The sequence below is a fragment of the Rousettus aegyptiacus genome, unplaced genomic scaffold, assembly GCF_014176215.1.
Source record: "Rousettus aegyptiacus isolate mRouAeg1 unplaced genomic scaffold, mRouAeg1.p scaffold_m13_p_12, whole genome shotgun sequence".
NCBI lineage: Eukaryota > Metazoa > Chordata > Mammalia > Chiroptera > Pteropodidae > Rousettus > Rousettus aegyptiacus.
This window is the reverse complement of record NW_023416287.1, coordinates 7532908-7556022: the sequence shown is the minus strand read 5'-3', so window position 1 is coordinate 7556022 and position 23115 is coordinate 7532908. Positions and strand designations below refer to the sequence as shown.

Genomic DNA, 23115 nt, shown 5'->3' with positions numbered 1-23115 from the left:
GACATGCTTTTTCTTCGATCCTCCTTGAACATCTGTTACTCTGTAGATGTATGTTGTATATGACAAGTTAGAACAAGCAGGAGGTGAGGAAGATACTTTACCATTATAAAACAGTCTTTGTTATTAATTTTGTCCCCCCCCCCCAAAGCTGACTCCCAAAAGGACAAAACCAGCTCAGTGTTCTAGCACTCCTGAATCATGTGGCGTGACGGCACAGCCACTTTATACATTTTGGTATACATGAAATTAAAATCAGTAACCGCTGACCAGTTCCGCCATGAAGCTTTTCATCCGTCGTTCATTTCACTTCTACTCTAGATTGTAAGCTCCTTGCAGGCAGAGTGCCTTCTATCAGTTATTCAGCAAATACATGAGCAGCTACTAGGTGCCAGGCTCTGTGCGAGGGAGTGAGCCTAAGTGCTGAGCAAGATTTGGTCCTTGTCCTTAAGAAGCTTAATAGTCTAGTCAGGAAAGGGGCTGAATAGAGGCATAGCGTAGGCCCAGGTATTATGGGGACACTCAAGAAGAGGTGGCTGATTGGGACTGGGAGCAGGAAAAATGGCTAGTCTATGAAAGTATTGTCTAAGTGAGGATTCCAGGGGCAAGCAGGTAGGAGCCCTGTATAGCTTCTGGACCCCTAATGGGGCTTGCGCCTCTGGGCGCTCCTCCGTTCAGAGTGTTTCATTTCTTAAGCTTGAAAGCATAGGAGCATGTTTAATTTTCTTCCTCTTCAGTCTTAACCCTCCTGCTCCCATCCCCCACACACAATTCATGAGCATGTCTCTCTCAGTATATACATGTTTATTCTCTCCCTTCTTTTCCCTTCTTCTGCCATCACTTCTCACCTTGACTGTGATAATGACCTCTGAACCCTTCTAACAGGGTATGGACGTGGCGGAGATTACGTTGTGGCATTGACCTCACACCACCGTGTAGTGAGGTCGTCTGTGTAGATGTCCTCATCAGTTTTGTAGCCCGAGAGCACCGACCACAGTGCGTTGCACTTAGTAGGCGGTCATACAGTATTCATTGCAAGGAATTGATAACTTTTGGGTAAAGAGTTTTATTTTTCTTATCCAAGTAGATATGCAGATACTCTTTAGTCTGTACAAAAGCAGAATTATATTTTAATACGTAAAATATTTTTAAGGAATCTTTAAATGTAAGCCTGACTCACTAAGAATAAATTGAAAATATGTGGCCAGCCCCCTGATTTGCAGCTGACACTGTGAGAATAAAGGTCTCATTTATTCATCGTGAATTTTAAAGGATATTTTTAATGATACTGGCTGGAATATCCCATTATGTGGTCTGTTTATCAGCAGTTTTTGGTATACAGATGGCTTTGTTTGAATGATTCTTTCAAGTCAAGTACCTTGTAAAATAAGTTTACTAATAATTATTCTTCTTTTAAATGGCTAAGTGATAGTCTTTAATTTTTTAGGCATTTTAACATTTTGGATATCTTTACAAATTCTACGACTTTATGATTGCTTCAATTTAAATGCAGAATTATCACATCGAGAAGTCTGAATGATTTATTGATAGTTTCCTGTTTACCATTCCCATATTTACTAAACTCTTCTTGCCATATAGAAGCAGGCAGGGTTAGATATCCGCAAACCAATAAAGTTGTGGAAATGTCGTTCTTTTTTTCTTTATTTTAATTCTAGCTATGAAGATTATGTATAGAAGTAGCCCTGGATTCAATTTTTTAGAGAATAATTGCTGATTACTAGTCATTAAAGCTTTGGAAAGGGGAGAGTTTTCGTTGCCAATGGATGACAAACTAGAATAAAAGAAGTTTGACTATTTTCCTTTTAATAGTGGGAGGGATAATGAATTGTGGGTTTTTTTCCTCCTTCTAGTTTTGTATTGGAGTCATCTACATGTCGCTGAGTAGGTACGATAGAGCATATATAGCTGAAGGAGAAGTGTGGAGTAGAAAGACAGTAACCCACGAGGCTCGCAACAGAATCGCTAAAACAGGCATTAAATGGTAACAATATTGCAGGGGGAAGCAATCGTTTTTAAGATGAGGGTGGTGAATACGAAAAAATTATTAAAAGGCATCCTTTTTAGAAGTCCAAACTCTAAATAAGATCCCCAGTTCATTGATTATGCTTCGTCTTCAGATTTGCTGAGGACAGTGAGAACGCGTCGGGTTGAGTTTTCTGCTGTATCCAGATTTCCGGCTGCCGCTTTCCTGACCCTGAGCCCTCATTTCCCACCTTGTTATTCAGCTAAGACCGTGGTCAGTCTCTTGAAATGCTGCCTGTCCAACATTCCTGGCCCTTCTGCCCATCTTCTTGCCGTCAGCATACTTGACTCGCCCTGCCCTGGACCAGGCCAGCCACCCACTTTTCTCTCCCCCGGCTCAGGCTCTAGAGTGCTGCTAGAGAAAAGCTCCCCATCTTGCAGTTTGAGCCCCTGGAAATCCAGTCTTTAACCTCAAATCTGTCTCCCTCAGCTCTGGCCCTCAGATCTAAAGCTTATCTGCCATCCTTTTGACCTCATTTCTTGCAAGGAAAGGGGAGCCGTTCTGGTCTAAAACAACCCCTATATCTGTGCTTCTGACACCCTCCCCCCCACCCCCCAATTCACCTACTCAGGCACAGAGACTCTTCCGGTATGCATCCTAAGCTCTCCCTCTCTGTTACCAGTTTACTTGGACCCTTTCAGCCTTCTCAGGCCTCCTCCAGCTACGACTCTCCTTGCAGCCACTGCTGTATTGTTTCGTTCTCCAGTCAAAATGTTGGGAGTAATTAGGTCACTGTGTCCGTTGTTTACCTGCCAGTCACTTCTCACTCAGAGAAGTTAGGCTCCACCCTACCAAGCCACTAAAACAATTCTTGACTGGTCACTATTAGCTTTCTTGTTGCTCATCCAGTGGATAGTTTGCATCCCTAACATAGCACCATTCATCAGGGTTGACCTCTGTTTGCTTCTTGCATGTTCCCTAATTCTGGTTTCTATAACTCTCTTTTTCTCCCATTTTCTTCCTTTTATATCTCCTCTTTCTCTGGTTAGTTGTAACTCTCACTCTTGGGCTGCTTCTCTGCTCCTCTGCTGGGGGAGTTCCTCGGGGGCCTCCCCACGCCGTTCCTTTCCCCTGACCCTTGGTCCTTCCTCAGCAGTCTCCTTCCCTCACCCAGGAAGTAGTCATGGCCCTTGAGTTCAGGGCGTGTGCATACATATTCCTGGCCCCTATACAGCTTCTAGTTCTGAAGTGAGAATGCCTTCTGTCTCTCACAGAGCCTTTGCATATACTGTTTCCTCTGCCTGGAACATTCTGTCTCGCTGATTCTTGCTCTTCCAGTCGCGTCTGAGGCATCCTTCCTGAGACTGTGTCCTCCTCCTCTTTCCCCTTTCCCCAGGTCCAAGTTAGGTGCCTCTTCCTGTCCTCCCATTGGCCCCTGTACCTCCCCCTTTTATAGCTCTTGGTGTGATAATACTATGATTATATCCATTGTTCTCTAATTACCTGTTTACTTAGCCTATTGCCAAGTAACCTGTCAAGTCTTGGAAGGGGCAGGACTGCTTTAGTTTCAGTCATCTGCATCTCTTAGTACCCAGTATAGTGCCTGGCATATAGAAAGGCCGGAATAAGTAGTTCCTGAATGAAGAGATGAGCTATGCTATTTAGAAGGGTCATGAATTGGAAACTCATAGGGAGGCACCAAGTTTAAGGTATTGTGTGAATCATGTGTTTTTGACTCACCATCAGTTCAGCACATACTTTGTTATGAATTTCCTCTGTGTGGCATACCTCCCAGGGAGATTAGAAGCCCCTTCTGAGCAAGAACCTTGCATGATTCCTGGTGTCTCCCTCACAGTGCCTTGTGTGTAGTCAGACTTCATTTCAGGGGGCCTAATCCCAGGTACATACATGTATTTTTTGTTTTTGTTTTTGGATGGAACTAAGTCTCATCTGTGATCCGTCCGTGTCTTCCTCGGCCAGTCCTGTGTCTGTGCCATGCACAAACCATGCCCCTTTGGAGGGCGATCTCCCTGCGGTTTCCTAGCTCTTGGGTTCCAGTGTGCTGGCCAAGTACCAGAGACGTCAGTGGTGTGAGAGTCTTTCTTGTTCAGACTTCATAGGTTTGGTAGCTGGGACTGACCGATGCTGACAGGAAATAAAGGCGTTTATTAAAACCCAGACAGCTGTCAACTTGCAGGAAGCAAAGCTCTTGTTAGCATATGATTTTGTGGTTGATTTGGTGGTCCTCTCTAGAAGTGAAGAACCAGACAAGAAAGGGAGGAGCCTTCTTAGACTCTAAAGTCAGATCCTTTTTCCTAATTTGCTTTAGAGTTTCACTTGTCTGGAATTTCCCGAGATTTTGATCTTGCCAAAAAGTTCACAGCAGAAAAAATCTGGGCAGGTGAAGTGTTTGCATCTGAAACGAAATCATTGTGTTTTTGTTTTCTTTTTTAACTTTTTTTTATTATCCTTGGTTCAGCCCTGAAGATTATTCTATTACTTACGCATTTTAACTTTTCTTTCATCTTCTGGATCTTATGAAATGGGTGATATTTGAATGGAGAAGAGAAAGAGAGGAATAAAAATAACTGTAAAAGTCTTGTTCTTGCCTAGGCAAGCTTGGCTTTATATGTTGGAGCAGAATGACATGTCTAGTCTGGTTAAGAAGGGATACTTAGGGTTGGTTTGGCTTTTTATATTTGATTTTTTTTTTTAGGTTTGTCTTTTAAACTGGAAATTTTATATGAATGTAAGTAAATTGAGAAAGCACTGAGTTTCATAATTTTCAGAGCACTCTTCTGTTAACTATTTTATTTTAAATTAAAATTTTTTTTTTTTTTTAGGCGAGGCAACCCTTGGTTGACCTCACAGATTGCAAGGACCTTGTCAAGCTTACAGTCCCTTGTTTTTTACACCTACAGCACCTAGTCTTCTCTAGGCAGTCTCTCATCCAAGTACTAACTAAGCCTGACCCTGCTTAGCTTCTGAGATCAGACGGGATCGGGCTTGTTCAGGGCGGCATCGCCATAGTTCCGTTACCTATTTTAAAGACAAGTCACTGCGGTAACCGATAGGATTGTTTTTTCAAAAGATGTGAGCTCCAGCATCCTCAGTGGTCACAGAGCAGACCTACAACCAGAAGGAGACCCTTTTACTCCTGGTCCATTGTCCTTTCCTCCATATACGCTGCCTCCCCGAAGCTCCGAGACCGCTTTGCATTAGGGTAACTGAGTTTCAACGGAATAGACATTTCATGGCAGAGCAGTAGTTCTGAATCCTCAGTGTTATTGACTGAGATTTTTTAAAATGTAATAATGCCTTTTAACAAGGTTGAAGGCCAGAGGTTGAGCAGTTGAGAACAAAATAGAAATAAAGCTTTAAAGACATGGTCGTCGGCAGGAGTCTTGGAAAACGTGCTGCAGATCGTGTGGGAAGCGGCAAGCCTTTGTGTTCCCTTATGCTGGGTTCAGACTCACTTACCCGGTCGTCATGTTGAAGTCTGTGTGACTGAGTCCCCACCCACAGTCATACTCTCCGTCTTGTTGCCCCCTCTCTCCCTCCCCCTTCTCACCACCCTCTTTCTCCATGGCCACCACAGCCACCACGACCAATTTACCCACACGTTAGATCTTAGGGCTACTTCCCTAAAAGGATACGGGGCATGTGGTGCTGGCTATAGACATGGTAACCAAACTCTGTGGGTTCTCTCCCTGTGCACCTCGTGACATTCACCAGACTGCAAACTAGCAATAAACTGCTTCTCCTGCTGTCTAATTTGTCTGCAGTTCCTTTCCACTTCTGTGTTTAATGGCGTGTCTGTGATCTCCCAGTGCCAGCCGAAGAGAGGATGCGTGATGGAGGCGTATCACCCTTCGAGGCTCCAGCGAGCTGGAGCTCTTAATAACAGCCGAAACTGACTACGATAGCCTGTAAAATAGACAAAGTCGTCTCATGGCAAAATTTGTGTTTATGAGTTTCGTGTTTTTATTTTTTTGATATCTGCATTTAGTCCTTTTCAAATCCATAGGCTTTGGGTAAAAGCATGGATAGTTTTATGTGTCACGGAGTACCTGGCTTGTGAGGTTCAAAGATTGTTACTGTCCAAGGTGTCCCCTTAGATCTTACTTGGGTCAGTTCACAGGAACAATGTCCAGATGGATTTTCTGGCCAGGATGGAGTCAAAATGGTAACCAAGCTTGAAAGTACGGACAGCCCCTAGTACACAAGTTTGAAAGTTAGTCGTCTGGGACTCTGAATGTATTTTCTGTAGAATCAGTGTCGTGAATGATGATTAAGTTGCAAGCCCACCCGTGGAACATATTTCATACGCAGTACCCTGAAGTATTCCTACTAAGATCATATGAAATCTCCCCATAGAATTACTATACACAATGATGATTACTACATATAATATGTAATATTACATGTAATAGAGACTTTATGAATAAAAACCATCTGGGTTCGATCTGGGGTATAGTGCGTTTGTGTGGGTATATGGTGGGGATATGGATGTGTATTAATATATCCCCTTCCCATACAACTCTGGCACTGGACATGCTTCTCCTCACCGCCAAGTAAGTCTGGATGGACCGTCATGGACTGTGGAGGACAGGATGGATTCAGGACCGCTGGAGGCAGAGGGCCATGAGGAATACGATCAGGCTGGAGTTTCTGGGGCTGGAGCGCAATGACAGCGCCCAGGGACACTTCTTGGGCCTGGCTGTCTCTTTGTTACCCCTGTTTGTTTTCTTCTGAGGGCCCTAGGCATTGGCCTATTTTTTCCTTAGTTACTGTTTTTGTTGTTGTTGTTGTTTATTGAAGAGAGTTTTTGCCTCTTGTCTACAAGTGAATATCCTATCAGAGTCTCCTGTTTTTGAACTAAGTATATAGTCTTTCAGAGGTTTTGTAAATTGTTGCATCAGAGTTATATGTTAATTTTGCTGTGAGAAATAATAGAATCGCAGATGACTAATCTTTATAAACCATGAATGTATTTCAATCTCATTCTTTTCTGTTATAAGTCACATGGCAGAAAATAACGGCTTTTATAATTAATATTGCCTCCCTTGATTGTATTTCTTATATAAGGTTAGTTTTCGGATAAGACCTTTTCATGGCTATACATGAAACCATACAGTGAGCTTTCCTGCTTAAACTCTCCAAAACCGTCCACTGTGGTATTTCAGAGTCCAAGATATCTTCTGCCAGTGACCAGATAAACCTTTAGGTCGTTCATCTCAGTGGTCTCTTATGGCTCGATTCACGTTTCACACGGTACAAAGGACTAGCAGCATAAGGCAGTCAGAGCACACGGGTCCCGGGGGAGTATCTGAATGGCACCACAGGGCCTGGCCCTGGCAGCGCTGTGAAAAAATAATTTGTCTCTAGAGCTCTCATCTCCCGTAAATGTCACATCCCCTGCAGTAGGCACTCAACCTATACCCCATTTTTGTCCTCAGCCAAACACTGCTGAGATCCTGGGGCACTGGGCTGTTCACTGTGGAGAGCAGGCCTGGGGTGTTTCCACTGAAACTCGTGCTTTTAAGCCAACTTGTGGAGAGCAGGGCTGGAGGCTCTCTGCTCGTTCACATACTTTTGTCCCTGGTTTGACAGCTGCTCTTTCACTTCTCAGCAGAAAGGGGCACCCGTCTCCACCCCCGCACACACCCACACCCACCCAGAAAGGTTTGATGTACCACTTCTGAAAGGTTCAGTCTGGCATCATTGTAACCGAGATGAGTCAGGTGGGGCTGGAGGTGGAACATGGCTGTTCCCCAGAACTACAGATTGTTCCATAAGCGTGTTCTGGCATAGTGCGATGGAAGTTTCTGGCATTTTTTTCCCCCTTAATAATTATGAGCACAGAAGGTGGTGGTGTGTGTGTGTGGGGGGTAGTCTCGCCATAGAAGCTATCTTATGAAACAGCACTTTCTGCTTTTAGCAATTTTACTCAAATGAGACTTTAAATTTTCTCTCTAATTTACTGGCAGTTCTGAAGAAGAATTATTTTTGCCAGAAAATCACTCAAGCACTTAAGCTATTTTTTTTTTAATTCTGCAAATATGGTACATTCTTTTACAATATATTAGAAATGGGTTACCCATAAAATTTTATAAATTTTCTATTACATTCTTTTTATATAAAATGGATTTCTGTAGACTTTCTCATGCTTTTATTTAGAGGTTATATTTTGTAAATTAGAGCATTGCTTTATCTGGTCTGGTAAGCTTGATTTTTTTGAACCACTAAGCATTTTTTTCTGTATTTAGAAATCCATTGAGTAATAATAAAATCAGTTAACACCGATGTTTATGAGTTAATACATTATCTATTCTTAGTTGCACTAGCTCAGAACCAAAATAATCTTCAACTCCTTACCCCGACCCGGTCCTCCGGCTCTATTCCTGACCCGTGCACCTGAACCCTTTCCTCTCTCCTGACCCTCTTCCCTTGCCTTGGTTCAGGCCTTCCTCACCTCTTGCTTTTTACAGTCACCAGCAGCCCGGCCTCTTCACTTCCACTCTGTCTTTCCTGGGGTGGGAAATGAAGTCACTGTCCTACTTGAAAATTTTGGCAGCTCTGCACTGCTGAGAGTATAATGTCCAGAGTCCTTGCCCTTACCTAACACAGGTGCTTAACGCAGGTGCAGATACATGAGGAATTTTCCCAGCTCTCCTGGCCCAGTTCTCCTGGCTAGCTTCCCCCCAACCCCCACACCGTCACCACACACTGCGATCTCCGTCCTTGTTGCTGTATCTTCCTGAGCCACCACCAGTCACCTTCAGTGGAGCACGTGCCTCCCACACTTAGCCAACTTTTCTATGAAATTCCCCGTTTTGGTACCGCGGCAAGTATTACTAAGCTTTCCTATTGCCTCTGTGAACATGTTAACTTTGCCCTGATCCACCTGAGGAATCCATCTGCCTAGGGGAAAATTGGGACTTGGTTACAGAAAGCTACTAGAACATACTGCGTTTCTGACAGGCCAAAAAGCCCTTTTTGCAGCATGCTATTCCTTTTCAACACTTAGTAACGTGTTATATGAATTAATATTTTTATTCTGTTGTTTATATATGACTTCCTTCTGAGCTAGAATGTGAACCTCAAGGAATATGGGATCTTGTCTTTCTCATCCTTGTATCCTCGGCATCTCAGGTACCATGGCGCCTGGCCTCACATCACCTCGTGGAAACATATCATACACACATTTAACCTTCCTCGGTTAGAGGAGAAAAAAGCTAAATTCCTTGCATTTCCACATTGTCCTGTAGGACCACACCTTGGTATCCTCTGTGGGCAAAAGGGGTTACAGTTGAAGGAAACAAAAGAGGTTAAGAGCTGGACTTTAAAATATCTAAAGCTTTGCAAGGTTAATTTTAATTATATGCGGTTTTGCCTCCTACCTAACTACAGAATTGCCATATGAGAATTGCCAGAAATAGTTGTAGAATAAACCATATGAGGGACTCGGCAGCACCTGAGAGTAATCTACCTGTGGATGATTGCCATCTATAAATTGATATAAATTATGTTGGCACTTAATTCATTAAGTGCCGGGCACTGACAGGTGCAGGCGTGATCAGGAACACATGCCTGTGGTCTCTCTAGTCACAGGAGGGAGACAGCATGGGAACAGTCACACGACTGACTCATTTTAATTGTGGAGGAAGTGCTAGGGGAAAAAGTACAAAGAATGTGTTGACGAAGTGGCTTGAGCTGGTTTGAAGGAGTCCCTGGATGCTCAAGCGAGGCCTGAAGGTGCAGTGGGCGAGGCTTGCAGGTAGAAGTGGCTTAGCAGTTTCCAGGAACACGGGAGGCAGGTGTGGGGCGCATTGGTCTCCAAGAGGACATCCCCTCCCGGGATAGCGACTGCCGAAAGCTAATTATTCGCTGGTAGAAGGTAGTACTTCCCCTTGGTTTATCCAGTATTAAAAATTAAGAATTTATCTTATACTGGAATCCCATGACTTGTTGAACAATCCTATAATCACTAATCTTATAATGTATTTTATTATAAAGTGATTACATTTACTGTGGGGAAAAAAAAGTTTACTTTTTCCTATCACTACATGATACAAATACTATCAACATTTTGTCTATACTCTGCCAATCGTATTTTTAATTGAAATTTTCACTGAGATAATTGTAGCATTATGTGAAGTTGTGAAAAATAATACAGAGAGATCCCTTGTACACTTGGCCCGGTGCAAAACTAGTGGGATGTCACAACCAGGACATTGACGTCGATGCAATGTGCCACGTTATTCAGATTCCTCAGTTTTACTGGTGCTCATTTACATATGCATTATTTGTTTTCCGTAGACTATTGTATCAGTAATACTATTTTTAATGTGATTTAGTTCTAGTTTTTTTTCCCCTCAAAAGGTATCCCCTCCCCTAATCGTATATCCCTCTCATGACCTCGTGTGTTTTCTCTAAACCTAAGAAAGCAGCTACTTTTAAAGATATAGATAGATTGAAAACAATTGCGAGTGTGATGTACTTACCAGACTGATTGTTATAGACAATTTAGGCAGTTTATAGTTTCTGAGCTGGCTGCCCAAAGATACTCCGGATGGTTTCTAACCAAGAGAGAACCGTTTAGTGTCGTTCAAAATGGGCTGAAGTATCAACAATGTATGAAAAGGCCTGACAGTGATATAAATGTCAAGTGGCCTGTAAATTAAGCAGAGCAGAGTAAGTAGAAAAGTAAAAGTACAGGGAAAGGACCAATATCGAAGGAGGCTTTGAGATTTTTGCCCGTAATCTTGAGTGAATATACTTCTGAGATGGTAGGACACTGACTATCCGCTGACAGCCCCTTCCCCTAACCACGGGAGAAACAACCAAACCCTGGGTGTGTGTGCGTGTGTGCATGTGTGCATGTGTGTGTGTGTGGTGTCAGTTGATTTTCAGTGGTCATATGATTTTCACATGCGATCTGTTTTTTAGTGTGCTTTGAGTTTTCTAAATGAGAATAAATTACCTTTATAATTAGAAAATACCCTCAATTTTCAATTTTGGGATGTAAAAAGGAAAGAAACACTAGACATATGAGAATAAAAAGAAAGTCGTTTTAGAGTAACTGAGTTCAGAGAGCGGAAAGAGAGCAGGGAGAAGCCAAGATGATTGATGCTGGTCGTCGAGTTTCTTGGGGTAGCTGAAAGCACATCGACTTGATAGTCGCCTGGAAAAAAAAGTTAAAAGCAGGAGATAAACTGCAAATAGAAAGGACCTGAAAAGAAAAACTAGTTAGGTGTGATTGTCAGGTTGGATTCTGGGTAGTGAGAACAGGGAGCTCTTTCTGTCCAGAATAGCCCCTCTCTCGGTTGGAGGCTGGTCTCTCTCTAGTGACAAATAACTGTTGAGTTTTAGCTGGCCTTACACAGTGGCTCTTAATAACTAAAACTCACGGGATAACATAAGAATAGAAGGCAGTTACTTAAACAGGAGAACCTGTCTGACAGACCTAACTGTTAAAATGCGGAGGTTGTTTTTAACTGAACCCAGCTTTTATTGACATGGTTTTGGTGGTTCTAGGTAAAGTCACAAGATAAGAAAATTAAATTATTGCTAAACTATTGGGAGTGACAGATTTATTCTATTTGCCAATACGATCGATACCCATAGAAAACCCAGTTAAGAAGACAACATGAGTAAATGAAGGTAGGTTAGAAGGCTGAATAACAAGATAATAGTATGGAGTAGTGCGTGAGCCTATCTGTGTAGAAACAGGCAGTGCGGATTTGTGATTTATGCTTGCATGTGTTCGGAGAAAAGTTTGAAAGAGTGGCACTACTAGACAGTTAACATTGGTTAAGATTTTTCATTATATCTTTGTATTCTATACACTGGACATGTTACTTTTGTAATTTTTGAGGAGAAATATTATAAATGATTAAGTCCTGCAGCATTTAGGAATGTTTATATTTTCTCATGGCTACTTCCTCACTGACATCTTTATTGTGTACCCCTAGTGCCCTGAGGTTTTGGCTGTTAACTGTGACTCCCTTGCGTGAGCGATATTGAAGTTAGCTAGTACCATCTCGCGCTGCATAACATTTTGGTCGACAGTGGGCCGCGCGTGCACCGGTGGATACCGTGTAGCCTCGGTGTGCATGCAGTAGGCTGCGCCATCTAGGTGCGTGTAAGTGTAGTCTGTGATGTTCGCACAGCTGACGACTCATTTCTAGGAATGCATCCCCGTCCTTAAGTGGCCCATGACTGTGATCGTTTATCCTCCTTCCTTCCCTTCCCTCTCCCCCAGCATCTGATGTGAAGTATTCACAGTTGATATCTGAGGATTCTCAGTTTATATCTAAAAAACCGATCAGCAAGATTATTCTACTTTTCAAAAACTTCCTGTTCTGCCTCCCACACTCCCTTTCGATAGTGATACATCGTCTCCTCTGTAACCATCCTTTCGTCTTAGACCTACTAGTAACTATTAATGGCCGCGCCGAGGTCTCTCCTACACCACTCTAGTCATTGTGTTTGCCTGACACTCATTCTCTGCCATATTCCTCGGGAAGGGTTTATGAAACAACATCCGTAAGTTAACAGGGCGCATTCATAACAGTTTGTCCGCAGCCATTACATTTGGAGACCATTTTTGTCTGTATATAAAAATCTCGGCGTTGTATTTTCTTTCCTTTGGCGATTTCAATATATGTCATTCCATTGTCTTCTGGTGTAAAGCATTGCTCTCGAGGATTGACAGCCTAATTGTCTTTCCCTTATAAGTGACTTGGTCTTTTTGCTTAGATTCCCAATGGTTTTTTTTGTTAACCTTCTATTTCAAAGTCTGATCATTTATTATATTTCTTTTCCCTTGCTTTGGTTTCCTTCTTCAGGGATCAGCTTGTCATGTCATGTCTGTGTGATCGATCTTCTTTGCCTGTTTCTTTTACTTTTCTCAAAAATTTTTAAAACTTTCTTCACATGTTTAAAAAGTAAATGCAAAATTATTAATGATAGTTTCAAAAAACTTTCAATGTAATTTCAACTTGCAGCATGTTATAGTACAAGAAACCTATTTCTATTTAATTACTTTTTTGAATTTTTTTAAAAACTCCCCCATTGTGTTTCCTTTAAGACATTAAACATGTTGATTTGCTCTCACATTTCTCCTTTTTTTGTCTTCATTTCTGAAAAGATCTTTTTCATTTTTTTCTAACTCCTTCCACTTCTCTTTTTAAATCTTTCTTTTTTCCGGTTATCTTGTTTCTTGATTTCTCATTCTCATTTAGGTTGTTCTTCCATAGTTCTATCATCGTCTTAATTTCTTTCCGCTCGTTGGATCAGTGTTCATCTCTCATAGGCATCTTTCTAGCTTGCTTTTATTTCCCATAGGGATATTGTTTTGTCCCTTATTCTCTTTAATGTGATGACACTGTGTGGAAGTCAGCTGCCCCTTGTCTGCTCATTTTTAAGTCAGCAGTGTGGCCCTGAAGTTTTATGAAGGAAGGACTGGCCCAGAGGGTGGATCAGCTCGGGGCTGTCAGCCTCTCTCCTCAGTTGTCTTTGTGAAGTGATTCGTAAGACGACCTTGCACTTTGTAAGATCTGCCTCCCCTCTTCCTCCCATCTCACCTTTTATCTCAGCCTCCTCTTTCCTCAGAGCTTTGTCATAGAAGGGCGTTTGGTCGCTTAGCTTTAGGAGTCCTTTGGTTCTAGACTTTCCCAGCACCTGGGGCGGGGGTGAGCCTGGCACTGCCTGGGAATTGGAGCCTGCAGGATCTGCTCCCAGCTTGGCTGCTAACCACAGATTGGCCTGTCACACTTCCAGTGCCATCAGAGCTATCTATCAGAGTCACCTGTTCAGTCTTGGTTCTGCTTCTTCCTACACAAAGTTGATACCACATGGGTCTTAATAAGTGGCTCGTCCCCTCTTTATTGGTACTTCCAGAATCAAAGGGTGCCTTGTCCCTGCGTTTGTCTGAAGGCTCGTCTGTGTTCATTTTGCTATCCTTGTGGCTCTGTTTATTTTTATGGAGAAATTCAGGGAGAGTGCAAAACTGCCACTCGCTGCCGCCATCTTCCCAGGATTAAAAAGCCAGAACCATATCTAGTTATATCATTACCCACTACTTTTAAAAAAAATTGAGTCTTAAGACTCCTTTATAAACACTTTCAAACATACAGAAGTAGAGAGATTAATATAATGAACCCCTATGTATCCATCACCCAGTTTCAATAATTATAAACTCATGGCCTGTTTTCTTTCATCTGTACCCACTCCCTTAACCCCCCCTAGCTCTGATTCGTTGAAGTAAATCCCTGTATCATAACAGATACTTTTTCAAAAGGGAACAGTTGGGGATCAAAGGAGCTAGAACCATCTCTACTTTGCACTTGGACAAGAAGGTAGAACATCAGGGAGAGGATGTGACACCATCCAGGGTCTGGGCTGACGTGCCCATCAGCCTGGAAGTACAGAGTACAGCCTGTGAGGAGCTGGTTTTCGTGGCGGCCTCTGCCAGGCACAAGGAGCTGCAAAGGCAGCGCTTGCCAGTCCCAGTCCTGCCTGAATATTTTTTTTGCAGCAGAGGGCCCCAGTGTGTCTTCATTTGAGAGTGCTTTGTACTGTACTAAGTCTCGGCCTGGCTCAGAAGGCCCCCATGTAAAATCCTTCCAGATAGCCCAGCTGTTGACCTCCTTCCCAAGTTTGTAGGAAAGTTGTAGAGAGCCTGGATCCCATCTCAGATGGAATGTAGCCTCCTCCGCGAATGGACCAGCCACATCAGAAAATGGCGCTGCCTGCAGAAGTAGAGAGAAGAGGCCTGTTCTTCCAAGAAATGTCTCTATCACACACAGCCATTCCCTGGGTATCATAGCAGGAAATTGCTCATTTCTGGAAACTCATCCATGAGCTTTCTGGTGAGGAGGTCAGAGGGAAAGCAGACAGAGTCCTCCAAGTCTCATTATTTTGTTTTCCACTGTCATCCTTGTGCTTTCTCTGTTTTCTTAATGCCAAACTCATAGTTCTCACTTGAGTTCTTTCCGGTCTTTTTGCACTTTCATTCCGTAAGCCCTCAGTATCCACGCTGCCAAACGAGCTAGCATCTGCTCCCTTGAGCTGGGGAGGCGCGCCGATCAGCTCTTCTGGAAAACCTATCCAGCCCCATTAAGCGGAAGCAAGAAGCTAAAAAGTGTTCTGTGTGTCCTGTGTGCCGCTAGGAGTCTAGGCACGCAGACAAGGGTTGCAGCCACTGTCGTGTGGTGTGGGCCCATTCTCCTTTCCGACCTTTGGAGAAAGGCAAGGGCTTGGAGAATGACACAGGAGCAGGCTTCTGAGGCCACCCCTCTCTCCACCTCAGCCCTCATCGCTGAGCTTTCCTTTCATGCAACAGAGCCGGAACAGACTGGGCAAAACAGCTTGGACACAGCTGTCTGATTTATTTCCTCCCATTGACACCAGCCAAAGTCGGCAAGGGAGGCGACTGGTCAGCAGTGCCAAGAGCATCGCTCTCTTTCCTCTGCACCAGATGCGGCTGCTCCATGGTTACTCCTGAGTTAGCTGTTCTCATTGTTCCCAGCTAACCTTGATGCCTTTCCCTTCTTCCTGAAGAGCACTTTCCCTTCTAATCATCAGTACTTTCTAGTTACCAGAGTTCTCTGTGGCCCCTGGTAGTCTTCCCGTAGTAAGTGGGAACTCATTGAGGATGGGACCATGAAGACCTTGCCCCATCGACGCTTGGCACAACTTGAAATGGAAGGACAAAAATTGGCAGCAAGTACAATGATGTATTGTGATCTTGATTTTGAAGGTGATCTTTCCTCAAAACTTGACTTTGGTGTCTTATGTAAGAGCTTGCTTAAAAGAATATACTTGAGTGGTAAAACCAATTACCTTTAAAAGAGTTTTACAGTTCTGACTTTTTAGCTGTCCTGTCCTCTAGCGAACACATCTCAGTGAAATTTTATACCGTTTAATGTGAGTAATCTTATAAAGATTGCTTTTCAGCACAGTAGGAAAACAAACATTCTAATAGTGATTTTTTTTTTGAGTTTATATAGTGCTGTTACATGAAAATGTCATTAGATTTAGCATTCTAAAATTCTTTCTTTACCCTGATTATTGCTCCATTTGGTCCTAGGGATCTGTTCTGTAGCCCAGCTTAGATGTCATCATTCTGCGAGCCTTGGGCAGAAGAGCGTCTAGCTAGCTGTAGTATCTTTAAAGGATGTCACCTCTGCAGTAGCCTCAGTTATTGTATAATAATAGTGGCCCCCAGGCCTGTAGCTAGCAATACGCATATGGATTTTGCTTCCTATATAGTTGTAGTTGTGGCCTTGAGATACTGAGCAAACCCTCTTGAGGAAGGAGTTGGCATCTGTCAGCCTTCAAAAGCTTCTGAAAATTGATCATGTTATTATCAAAGGTTTACTGCCTCCTTTCACTGTATGGAAATTGTATATTTATGCATTCAGCTCAAAGAAGGCAGATAACCAAAAGATCATGCAGCTGTTGCTCAAGGCTGGACCGGAGGAAGGGGTAACACCTTTGTGAAAAAAAAAAAAGATCCCATCTCACTGAACATGCTGAGGAGGTGGGAAGATGTACTAATTTAAATTGTTGAGATACCGCTACTTGATGCTGGACAGCATTTGAAGTAGCTACTCTTCAAGTTGCTTTTTAATTAAATTTACTAAATAAAATAAAATTTGCTTTAGCTGAAGTTAGAAAAAAACGGCTTTTTTTTTAGAGACCCATTTATGGACATGATGAACAGAAAGAATTTAATGTTTGAATTTTTTTCTCGTATTTCACTACAAGTTTATACACATAAAAATAAATACCAGATTAATAAGGGAGAGAAAAATTTGTACCAGAGCTACCCTGTCCACCCTTTCCTTATAGAAGAACAAAGTAACAATATTCATTTAACTACAGGAATACCATTGTAGGTTTTTAAAATTCCCTGTATTTTAATCTCTTATCCTCTTGGTCTTTAATTTGCTAAACAGTTCTGCCCGCATTATCTTCATAAAGAAACAGCTCTACCTGATTGTAATGGTTCAGCTATCTCTGAAAAATAGTGATTTATTCACTGTGAAATTCAAATTATCAGGTGCAGTGCATTTTCTTACTATTTGGATTTAAGGCAAGGGAGGAGGAGCTCTCTGTAATGTACAGTTTGAGCTACATGCAAACACAAAGTTACACTGAGCATAGGGAAACTGTTAAGATGACCGAACTAGAAGAAACACCTATTAGCATAGTATATGAGACTTAAAGGCAATGTAATGGGCATAGTTGGAAAATGTAGGAAAAAATCCAGATGGATTAAGATTAAATGTTTGTTTGTTTGTTTTTTTAATGAGGAAGAATACTGTGGAAAAAGACTCTCTGCTGTTAGAAGCAATAAAGGAAATTGCAGACGAAAAGATCAATAGGTTTGCAAACATAAATATTTAAAACTACTTTTAAACTTTTTATTATACAGGTAATGTGTATTCACTCTAGAAAAAAATTGGAAAACAATAGAAAATAAAAATCACTCATAATCCTGCCATCTAGCAGTAGCAGATCTGTTGTTACTATATTGACAGTTTTATGATCATCCTCCCACACTTTAATTTTCCATACATAAAATTTTTCGAATGTACAAACAGATAAATTGGAAAGTGGTTTCCAGCACAGGCAAGGAATTGATGGCTTTAAAATACGTAAAGAGCCTATATGAGTGAGAAAAACATTAATATCCTCAAAGACTGGTAGACACAGGACAGGAAGAGACAGATCCCACTCGTGTGCCTTGTGCGGCAGACAGTGCCTGCTGCCCAGTGAGGTGTCCTTAGTAAAGTCATGCTTGCTGTGCACATCAACAGCTGTCGGAGGGATGGACGTGTCCTGCTGTCACCTCTGTTTTATTCCAGCCTTTTGAGGCATAATCAAGACACAAATTAAAATGCAGAAGTATTTTTCTTCTTTAGTTGAACTTTCAGTGATAACGTAGAGAACGAATGTATTTTTGAACTTGGGATGGGCAAAGGTTTCTTAAGCAAGACACCCAGAAAAAAACTAACAGTAAAGGAAAAGATTGATAAATTGAACGACATTGAAATTAAGAACTTCTCTTCATTAAAAGACATCATTAATACTAGGTTGTTTGCAGAAGTAACCCCGCATTTCTTCCCTCCCTGTCTACATGCGTCAGGAGGTAGAGAATTGCTTCTGAATTTCAACTTGGCTACCTGACTTGCGTTGGCCAGTAATATATTGGTGATCTTGACATAAGCAAAGGCATAAAAAAGAATTTGCACATTGGGCCTTTCCCTCTTGCTGCCTTTGAGAATTCTGTAGACTCTACCATTTGACCACAAATGCATATTCAAACCCAGCCAGTATCACATGGAACAGAGACAAGCCATCCCAGCTAAGTCTAGACCAACCCCTAGAATCATGAGCAAGGCAGTCATTGTTATATGCCACTGTGTTTGGGGGTGGTTTGATATACAGCAAAAGCCAGATGATGCAGGGAAAGATATTTGCAGTGTCGTGACCACCGAAAGCCTAGTGCCCGGAGTAAATAAGGAACACTGCATATCATTAAGGAAAAGACAGACAACTTAATAGAAAAAAAGCAAAGACTACATATGATACGATTCCAACTATGTGAGATTTCTGGAAAGGGAAAACCATGGAGACTAACTAACAGTATCAGTGGTTGCCAGGCGTTTGGAGGGAGAGCAAGGGATGACTAGGTGGAGCACGGGAGGGTTTAGGACAGTGAAAATCTTCTGTGTAGTACTGTCATGGCGGATACATGTCTTTATACAGTTGTCAGACCCGTAGAATTTACAACCCCAGAAGTGAACCTTCCTCTAAAACACTGGTGTTGCCCCTTGTCTAGGCCTGAGCAGGTGTGACACAGGCCACGAGTTAACTGTTGTTCAGTGCTGATGTTATGAATAAATTGCTTTACGAAACGAGCAGCAGTGAAGTCATTCTGATGATGTTCTCCCTCGCTGCGTTCAGATAGGCTTTCTCGAGTAGGAATTTCAAGTAACACTAAGAATTACATGACTTCTTAGTGGAGATATACTAAGTGGAGAAAACAGAAAACCACAGGCTGTGACCTCACATGGGTTTATGTCTCTCGTAATCGCATGATAAGACTAGCATGTCTTGGCATGGTAGGTAGTAAGCATTCACTAAACTGATGATTTTAGGTTTCTGTTAATAAGTCTTCTCTGAATTGACCCAAAGAGATTTTTTTTTCCCGAAGCCCTGAAGTTTGTTAAGACCTTTGCTGTTTGTTCAGCAGCATTCTAAATTAGCTCTATGTCAGTCGAGTTGCATCTCATTCATGGATTAGGGTATAAAAAAGGTGAGAAATCTATGTATACAGATTAATCTGCCCATAACGAATGATGCGCGTAGGCTTGCGTGTACAGCCTGGTAGCGCTGTTCGTAGGCACATTTCAGTGCCAGAGCCCTTAATTTAATCCACAGGAAGGAGCAGAAGGAAAGATGCAGGCACAGACCGAGTTTGGGGTTTTGACTACTCATTCTGCCTTTCCAAGAGTGATCGATGCCTGGGGGGAGGGGGCCGGGGTGCAGGGGTGTAGGTACAGTGTCCACTTGTTCAGGGGCTGTTTTGCTGTTCATCCTCTGTAACCTCAATGAACACTGATGTATGTGTTTGTCATGTTAGAGTTACATGTGACAGCGCCTGGCTCAGAACCTAGCATCCGTTTATCTGGCCGTCTTCCCCACCGGAAGGCACGCAAGGTCCGCGATGGCAGGCCCTTGTCCTCGTTCATCTTCCTGTCCTCAGGGCCTGCCACATAGGCAGTGCGCAGTATATATTTGGATGAATCGAAAGACTCAAAATTGAATCTAAACCTTGCTTCCCTTATTCACCTACACAAGAATTCTTTGGAAAGCCACGCGGAAGACCTTGGTCACCCTCTTCTCTTGCCCACGTGGTCACTGCGTTTTTGTGGCCTCATTGAACTGTTACTTCATGATGCTCTCGGGCATCAGTCATGACCTCCTTCGTTCCTAGTCCCCCAGGTGGTGTGTGGAGGAGCACATCATGTCTAACAAGTATTTAGAGAACTCATTTGGTTGATGACGATAATGCAAAAGCCTTTTCTTTGGTCATAGTAACAGAATCTTGTTCTGCTCTCGGCATATTAAAGAACTTCTTAACCAAAAGTGGCTTCATTTTGACATTCTGTTTTCCTCCCATTCACACTCACAGAAGTATCAAGCCAGTTTTTTAACTATGGTTCTCGGTCGTTTCGGAGTAGGAATATCACGGGGGTTCCTAAGCCCTGTGACCACTGAGCTCAGGGAAATGAACCACGTAGGGAGGAAGCGGGTGGGTGGCAGTCTGACTCCCTGTAAAGGAAGGTGTGAACCTTCCACTTCCGGATGTCTGCCAGTTACTGTGTCCTTGGTCAGCGACCACTGTCCTCGGGCAAAGTGCCAGAGCCCCAGGGCCTGGAATCCTTAAACTGCCCTCAGGGAAAGCAGAAGGTAAACAAAGCAGAAGTGAAAGTAGATTCAATTTTTTAGACAGTTTTCTTACAGGAATAGTTTTGTGGTTCTCAGCATTTAAAAAGATACTGGTTCCAATATGTTTTATTGACATCAATTACTGTAAGTCTGATTCATTTTCTTCCTATTGATTTCTGCCCAAGGTGAAATTCATGACATTTAACAGAAAACGTAAGTGATTTAAAACAAAACAAAACAAAACAAAACCCAGATACTATTAAGGACTATAAAAATAAGGTTTAAAGTCAGTGACACTTGAAAAAGCCATTTTTATACCTCTTCGTTAATGATTTGGCTGAGTGACTGTAGAGTCGTTGAAATTAAGTAAACATGAAAGCTCTCTTAAGCTGTCAAAAGATATTGCAATTTATCTGGAAGATTCTTTATCCTTAAATCAGCAGCTTTCCTGTTACCCGAATATGTCTGAGTGTGTGCTGGCGCCTCTCTAGCCTCTCTTCCTTCATGCTTCCTATATATCGCCTTTGTTCCTTCCTATCTACTTGTTCTAGTTTTATTTCTCCCTGTTTTGATTGATAGCATCTTTTTTTAAATATATATTTCCTTTAGTTATCCCTGATTTTAAATATACTTAAATATCTTTAAAATGCCACAAGCTATACGATAAATTGTATGCAAAGTGGATTTGTTTTTTCTAGTCGAGTTATCGAATATCTTTTTCAGAACGAGTCATCATCTATTTTTTTGGTCCCGTGCTCGCAGATCATTTTGAGTGGGAGGCCGTATGTTTTCATTTGTTCTCGTTCTGTTTCGCGCCTGGCTGTGCCTTTGTGCTTGTCTCTGTGTTTAATTGGCCATCGCTTTGCGTTCCGAGCAGAGGGTGTACAGAAAAGTGTGAAACCGGTCCCACCATCTCCACCAGGTGTTCCCCTTGCCAGCCTCATGAAGGATATTTCATACCTCCCATTCCTGCCCTCATCCTCTCATTTGTGGGAAATTTGTAAAGCAAATCAATTGTGTGTTTTTTTCCATGTCATTTTCCAAACGTCCGTAATTGTTCTGTTTGTAACTCCATTATCTTTTAACCTTGCCCAGACGGTGTACATGATGACCCAGCGCTTCCTCAGGCTCCTCCGGCAGGGATGGTCATTGTATGTCCTGCCGCCTTTTAATTGCTGACTAGTTTTGTTCCTTTCCGCCCTCCTCTCTCTTTCTCTCTCTCTCTCTCTCTCTCAGCTACGCGTAAGATTCTTAGGTGCTTGGTTTACCTTTCAGCATCTTTTTTTTATTCAGTACATAATCATTTTAAAATTTAAACCAAAGCAAGCTTGGTATTGGTTAGCTAAATTTTAAGCCATTTTCCTTATTATCTGAGTTGTAGTTTATCTTAAAATTTAACAATATTGAGTATATGGCTTCTTACATATTGATTATATAAATGTATACATGTTGTAAAGTTTTTTCCCAGGGTTTTTGTAGTAAATTATATTGTTCCATTAACTTCCATGTGTAAAGGATACAGCATTGCTTTCAACTCGAAAGACATTTTAACCTCTGACTTTGATGATTTGTGTGTTTCTCACAGTATACTTTGTTACACAGAAATTGCATATGTTCTCATTTATAATGAGATTTATGATGAACAAAATTGGTTCAACACACATCATTTTGAAGATCTGCTTTCAAAAGCCAAAGACCAGCCACACACATACCCGTTTCTATATACATGTCCCTGCTTAGCGGCGACTGCCGCGGGAGTTCCAGGAAAGGAGCGCCCTGTATGTTCACTTACTGCATTTTAAATTATCGCCTTTACTGTGCTTATGCATTTCCCTTCGGTCTAGCCCGCTCTGTCTGTTTCTGCCAGCCAGCAGCCTTCAGAAAGTACTAGGGAACAGCGTGAACAATCAAGTTAGGCGACCATTCGTAGAACGGGGTGGGAGGCGGCAAAGCAGATGTTGAAGGAGTTAAGGGACTTTGTAGTAAAAGGTATCCCTGGGGTTTTTTCTTCCTGAGACTTGTAAAGCATATCAGTGTCAGACCTATTAAAAAACAACACTTTATTCTTTGAATCCATGTTGTAGTAACTATTTTGGTGCTGTCTTGTCAGGAGGCTGTGTGGCCCAGTTAAAAAGCAAAATAATAATAACATACTCCCTTTTAGGAAGATTTCTGCTCATACTCCCTTTTAGGAAGATTTCTGTTCCATAAAATGGAGCATGTCGATATAGAATTGAGGACTCTGAGCTTTGAGTTCCTTTAGAACCATTCAGTAATTCAGTCAACAAAATTATGTCTAGTGCCTCCTAGCATGGGCTTAATTAAGCTAGGAGCTGGTAGAGAGGTGAGAGCTTAGGATAAGGTAGCTGTCTCTACCTGTCTCTTGTCAAAGAGTTTTCAAATGAACAATATCATAGAACCAATAAGACATTCACCCAGTTGTGAGACTGAAAAGAATGTTAAAACCAAAATTGCTGTGTTTGACTTAATGAGGTGCTTACTATAAACATGAAAATATTTCTACAAGGCTGGACTGGTTTTTTATGCCTCTGCATTTTCAAGAAAAATAGAAATCTCAAATCAAAAATTGTCAGCTTTTCACCCAAGTTTGACTTTTTGCCTAATTGGACTTGGGAGATATTTGAATACTGGATACTGAGCGT

General features: G+C 42.1%; 1 protein-coding gene and 1 pseudogene across 2 annotated transcripts in view; one reads left to right on the top strand and one right to left on the bottom strand.

Annotated features, from left to right (window-relative positions):
- Positions 1-23115, top strand: part of PTPN1 (protein tyrosine phosphatase non-receptor type 1) — a 60618-nt gene that overhangs the window by 11195 nt on the left and 26308 nt on the right. The gene's annotated exons all lie outside the window — the stretch shown is intronic.
- LOC118610647 lies at positions 4894-5013 on the bottom strand (annotated as a pseudogene).